The following is a 6,131-nucleotide window of genomic DNA, read 5'->3' as shown; positions in this document are numbered from 1 at the left end:
ACAGGAGAGGGACTTAGATTGAAGGGGTAGGAGGGGTCAGTCTAAATCAGGAAGGGACATAATTTGATGGGGGAGGGGGAAATGTGACCTGAGACCTGAGCTTTGGTGGTGTGGGCCAGGGAAGGGGCAAACTGGGAAACTAACAAAGCAGAAGAGACTACTGGGAAATGTATTTTAGGGGTGACAGGGCATACAAGATGGCTGAAGGGAAAAGAGGTGGAAGGCTTGAGCAATAACTAGAGAATATTCCCTGAGAAAAAGGCAGAGTCAAAGCTTCAGAATTGAAAGGGATCTCACAAGGCATCTGAGGCAGCTAGGGGGCTCAGTGGATAGAGCACTGGGTTGGCATTCAGAAGACCTGGGTTCACATAGGACCTCAGACACTTACTGGCTGTGTGACCTTGGGCAAGTCACTTAACCTCTGTTTGCCTTAATCCACTGGAGAAAGAAATGTAAATCACTCCGGTATCTTTGCTAAGAAAACCCCATGGACTGCATGTTCCTCAGAGTCATGAAGAGTTGGACATGCCTGAACAACAGTAAAAGGCTAGATAGGCTGACTCTAATCTGACCAACACTCTAATCTGACCAACACCCTCCTCCCCACTTCTGACATACTTGAAAATGGAGAAATCCCTATGCCTACCTCTGTTGGAAGCAGCTAATTCCACTTTGGACACTTCTAATTGTTAGGATGTTTTCTCTTACCTGGAGCCAAAATCTGCTCTTGGCAAATTCTACCCATTGAGTACCTGTACTTCTACCACCTGGGACCAAGTAGAAAAGGATAGATCCCAGAGATGGAGAGATCAGCCACAGAGCATTTGATGGGCATGTCTTTCCAGTAACAGAGGAAATGCGAATTTGAGTTCTATTCCCAGAGCAAGAGGTGGCAAGTTGGGGTGGGGGTACAAATGTAGATGGCAAGTGAAGTCCTTCCTGGATTCCTGCTGCAGGGACCCTGACGGTCCAGGCCCTGAAGTCTTTGCAAAAGAAGCAGAAACAGCACCAGGGAGAACACAGGCAGGAAAGGCCCCTGGGCCAGGTGGAGGGCACACTCCTGTTCTGTGCTGGACACAGCCTCAATGGGCCTCTCCCTGGACAGGGTATGTGAAGGAAAGAGGAAGTCTGTGGGGTCACAGGATCAGTGATGCAGAGCTGTGGGGGGGGGGGGCGGCTTAGAGGCCATCCAGTCTGTGAGCAAAAGAGACCCAGGGAAGTTATGGAACTCTCCCAGGGTCACCCAGACAGCAAGAGTCTCAAACCCAGGTCTTCTTGATTCCAAGTCCAGGGCTTTCCACTATCCCAAGCTGTCATCAGGGGAAAATACCAAAGTCTTGGGGAAAAAAAATCTCATACCTGTTGATATCAAAACAGATAACTAAGGCAGCATTAATAACTATTGACTTCTGTGCCTCATCATGAAGCTATCCAAAATCTTTGTGAGGCCCACCTATACATGGACTGAGAGGATTTTAATAGGGAAGCAGCAAGCTTTCACAAACAATATTCCACAAAAGATGTCATCTTTACTATCTCACAATTGACCAAAAGATATAGAGAAGATGTAATCTCATTATGCTTATCGTTGGTTGATTAACCCCCCCCCCAATAACATTCAACTTGGTAGAATAAAATGTTGTCTTAGAGGCTCTTTATAACAAGGTGTCTCCCATTCATATCTCAAAACCATTCAAGATAATATGTATATTATATATACAACACACATACATATATATATATAATATACTAATATACACATTTATATGTGTGTGTGTATGTATGTATGTATAACAGCTGGAGTCAGGAAAATCTGAGTTTAAATCTGGCCTTAGACACTCACTAGCTGTGTGACCCTGTGCAATTCAGAGGGCTGTTTGCCTTAATCTGCTAGGGACAAAAATGACAAATCACTACAGTATCTTTACCAAGAAAATCCTCAAGTGGTCATGAAGAGTCGGGCACAACGGTACCATATATATGTATGTATATGTACACATATACCTGTGTATACATGTGTGAATGCATATGCCCATATATACATATTCAGACACGGGATTAGCCCTGTGATTTCAATGACTCTCTGAAAACAAATATCAGGTAAGGCTTTATGCTTGCCAAAAAATCTTTGCTACTTTGATGGGAAGAAATTCAGTGTAAAGTCTAGATTGAGGGGGGACTCTTTGAGCAAGGTGAAGCCCTACACATGCTCATTTGCCAATGATGCTGTGTTGATTACATTAGGCTTCAAGGCTTTGCAGAGCCTCCTAGGCAAGAATTGTAATCTTTGGCCTTTGCACCTACACAAGAAAGACCAAATAGCTGAAGGATGCCTATTGCCCAGATTTCCACAAGCATCCTGTGGTAAGATAATGGAATTTGGCAGATGCCCAGGGGCCCTACCTGATTGATTTAGTATTATTTGAATTGGGTGAGAATGAGAAACTTACTAAGTACCTACTTAAGAATGATTGGATGGAGGCCACACCTGGCCAGCCCTGAGTGATGTGTTGGTGTACTTCTGACATCAGCAAGAGACCACTCTCAACCGATCAGCTTGAAGGACCTCCCCTTTGGGGGAGGGAGAGAGGAACTAGGAAGGGAAGAGACATTCATTCTGGGGTGAGACAGTTTAGCAGTGTACCAGGGAGAGACTGCACAGCTGACTCTCATTGAAACTATGGACCCTTGGTGGTGAGTTTGTGGAAGCAAGGCCAGCTCTTTGAGCTACCTGAGCAGCAAGCAAGTTTGGGGTTTGAGTCAGTCTTTGCTAGAGCCAGGGAGCTTATTTGTTTTCTCTTCCCCTATTTCTTTCCTCTCGTCCCTGGTTTTATTAACTTCACCTGTGTTGCCAATTTTGTTTCCTTTAATAAAACCTGGGGGCAGCTAGGTGGCACAGTGGATAGAGCGCCGGCCCTGGAGTCAGGAGTACCTGAGTTCAAATCCGGCCTCAGACACTTAACACTTACTAGCTGTGTGACCCCAGGCAAGTCACTTAACCCCAATTGCCTCACTAAAAAAAACAAACAAACAAACAAACAAAAAACCTGGTATGTTTGTAGAAAAGAGGCTGTTAATCTCCTTTCTTATTAGTCTGGGACAAATAACTAAAAAAGGCAGTTTGGAAGGGAGGAAACTTTGGACCTAGAGGTCTCTCATTATTTTCTGAACCTCAATATTACGGCGAGCTGCCCAATTAAAATTTGCCCCTTACAATCTGAATAGACATCCTGTAGCACTTACTCCATAGTGTGTAGATTTGGCACAGACAATGTAGACAATGAGCTGGGTCCAGATTTGAAAAGGAAGGGGAGAGCGGGCTAGATTGCTTTTGGGAAATTGAGAAGCACGTTTATTGACTCCAAGCTTCCCAGGAGAATAAAGGCCCTTTTTTTCAATACTAGCATTTCACTGATGTTACTTCATTGGGATGCTACCACTTCTAAAGAACTAAAGGTTGTCATCACACAGAGGGCGATGGAGAAGTATGTGGTGGGTTTGGGAGGCTGCCACATATAACCAATGAGGAACCCTGAAGAACAACAGCTATAAAGTATGTGATTGAAGGAATTGTATGGCAGGAAGAGAAAACGGTGCTCACAGGGTGATATATAGATGTAGATAGAACTTTTATTAAGTACTTATTAGGTGCCAGGTACTGTGCTAGGCACCAAGAATATAAATACAAGGAAAACAACAAGATGGTCCCTGACTGCAAGGAGCTCACATTCTTTTTATAAAAATAAATTTTATTGACTCTTGTTTTTTATGTCATCGCAGTTTCCCCCAGTATCTGTTCTTCTTCCCCTCCTAGAGAGTGACCCACATAACAGATTGTATATTTTAACGCCAAAAAAAGAAGAGGAAAAATCAGCATAACTGATGAATACATTGCAAAAGGTAAAAACATGTCACGAGCACAACCTGTGAACCTCCCACCTCTGGAGCTTACATGGGGAATACAACAAATAAAAGGAAGCTTAAATGGGGGGAGGAGGCAGCAGGACACAGCATGGGAGCAAGTTCCAGAAAGATTCGAGAACTGCAACAGGATTGGACTAAGTGTGGCTGGCATAGGTGCTTCCTCAAAAGGAGTTTGGGGGTGGAACATGCCAATCAGAGGAGGGCACTGAAGAAGAGGGCATTGCCAGAGTGAAGACAGCCACTAGGGCAGTGGTCCAGAAGGAGCCTGAAGAGCCATAGATTAATGGGTGGGTGATCTCAATGCTCCACTGGTACCTCAAGATGTTGGGAGAAAGTATAGAAAGCCTCCAGCAAATTGGGCAGACACCCTATGGAGAACACGTGGGAAAGTATGGATGAGACTCACCCAGGATGGGCAAACATGGATGGGCTGCAACCTGCATCACTGGAGGGAACTCTCCAGTCAATGAGATCACAAATCTATTTGAGTCTTTGAGCAAACTTGAAGTACTAACATCTCCATGGGTCTTATGGGCCTAAGGGCAGATACTGACTATAGTATATACTATCTGACCCCTAGCATAGTGAATGCTCTCCACATAGCTAAAGATCAATAAATTTTTTCCTTAAATTTGAATACCCACGTGATTTCCCTTTTTCCTCCTAATGACTGGGCTCTGTGTGGACTGCTCAGGTCTAGGGGGCAGGGAAATAGTTGTTCTCCAAAAGGAATGTGTTAAGAGTGTAAGAACTGGACTCGGGAAGACCTGAATTCAAATCTAGCCTCAAATACTAGCTGTGTGACCCTGGAGAAGTCACGTTCCTCCTTTCTGCTTCAGTTTACTCACATATAAAATGGGGATAATAATACCACCTAGCCCCTAGGATTTTTGTGAGGCTAAAATGAGATAATATTTATAAAGTGTTTTGCAGATCTTAACGCACTATATACGTGCCATTTATTATCATCATTGTTATCGTCATTGTTATTGTTATGGAGAGGATCCAAGCAGGAGCTTCCAGAGGTTAAAAGGATTGTGTTGATTGCCATGGAAGAATTTTTGTGTGCAAAGCAGCTGAAGACAAGTGCTTATGAAATACAATATTTATGATGAACTTTAAAAAAAATTTACAGTTCCTACTTTGAGGTGTGCCTTCTAAAATTAATCATTTTGTATTATTCCCTTGAATTATAAATGACAGAATCATCCCCAGGATAAAATTTTGAAAGGGGAGTGACTCACTTCCCATAAAATAGGGGTTTTGCTGGTTTGATGGTAACTGGTGAATGTGAGTGAGATTTCCCCCAGTCCTTAGATATAAGTGATAACAGCCTACAAATGGTGATTTACTCATGTAGTCTCTTAGAAATTATGTAACTTGTTTTTAATGTACTCTTAACAGTCTTTAGTGACTTAAGCCAATGTAGTAATATGTTCACACATATCAACTTTTTAATTATGCAAGTGATTAAAATATCCATACCCTTTAAACCAGGCACTCAACTTCCTACATGATAGTTAGTGACAGAGCTTGAACCCAAGTCCTCCTGGTTCTGAGGTCAGATCTCAACCAGTATGGAACAGCGCCTCTCCTATTAAATATCTCTCCTCTCCAGTATTTATTTAATAGGGATCAATGGATCAACGCAAGGTTTTATACTTGGATTTAAGAAACTGACAAGAGAGGAAAGGCATGGCTGGCAGTTTGAAAAGGGTAATGGGCGTCTTAGGGGGCCGTCATCTCAATAAATCTAATGTAATATATCATATCCCAAAAAGCTCATGCAGTTATGGTTTCCTCAGTCCTCTCCCTTGGTCAGGGCACATCTGCAGTATTGTGTTTGGTTCTGGGTACCGCAGTACCCAGCATGTGGATTGACAGCATACAGAGGAAGACAGCCAGGGTGGTGAAGGACCTCAAGTCTATTCCTTCCTCTGAAAGGACTGGGGACTCTTAGCCAGAAAAGGTGCCTAAAGGGGAGGTGCTGTAGGGGAGGGTGGAGGAGTAGGGTAGTGCTCTTTAAGTATTTGAAAGGCTATGGGGAAGAGAGATAAGAGTTGTTGCTTTTCACCCCAGAGGGCAGAAGCTGGAGCAAGTGAGAGTCCCAAAGAGATAAGTCTAGGATATGTGTGTGTGACACATATATTTAACACACACACACATCTATACATATATGTATGTATTTAACATGCACATACATATTT

The sequence above is a fragment of the Dromiciops gliroides genome, chromosome 4 (genome assembly GCF_019393635.1).
Source record: "Dromiciops gliroides isolate mDroGli1 chromosome 4, mDroGli1.pri, whole genome shotgun sequence".
NCBI lineage: Eukaryota > Metazoa > Chordata > Mammalia > Microbiotheria > Microbiotheriidae > Dromiciops > Dromiciops gliroides.
The sequence above is the reverse complement of the archived record's forward strand: the minus strand, read 5'-3'. Positions refer to the sequence as shown.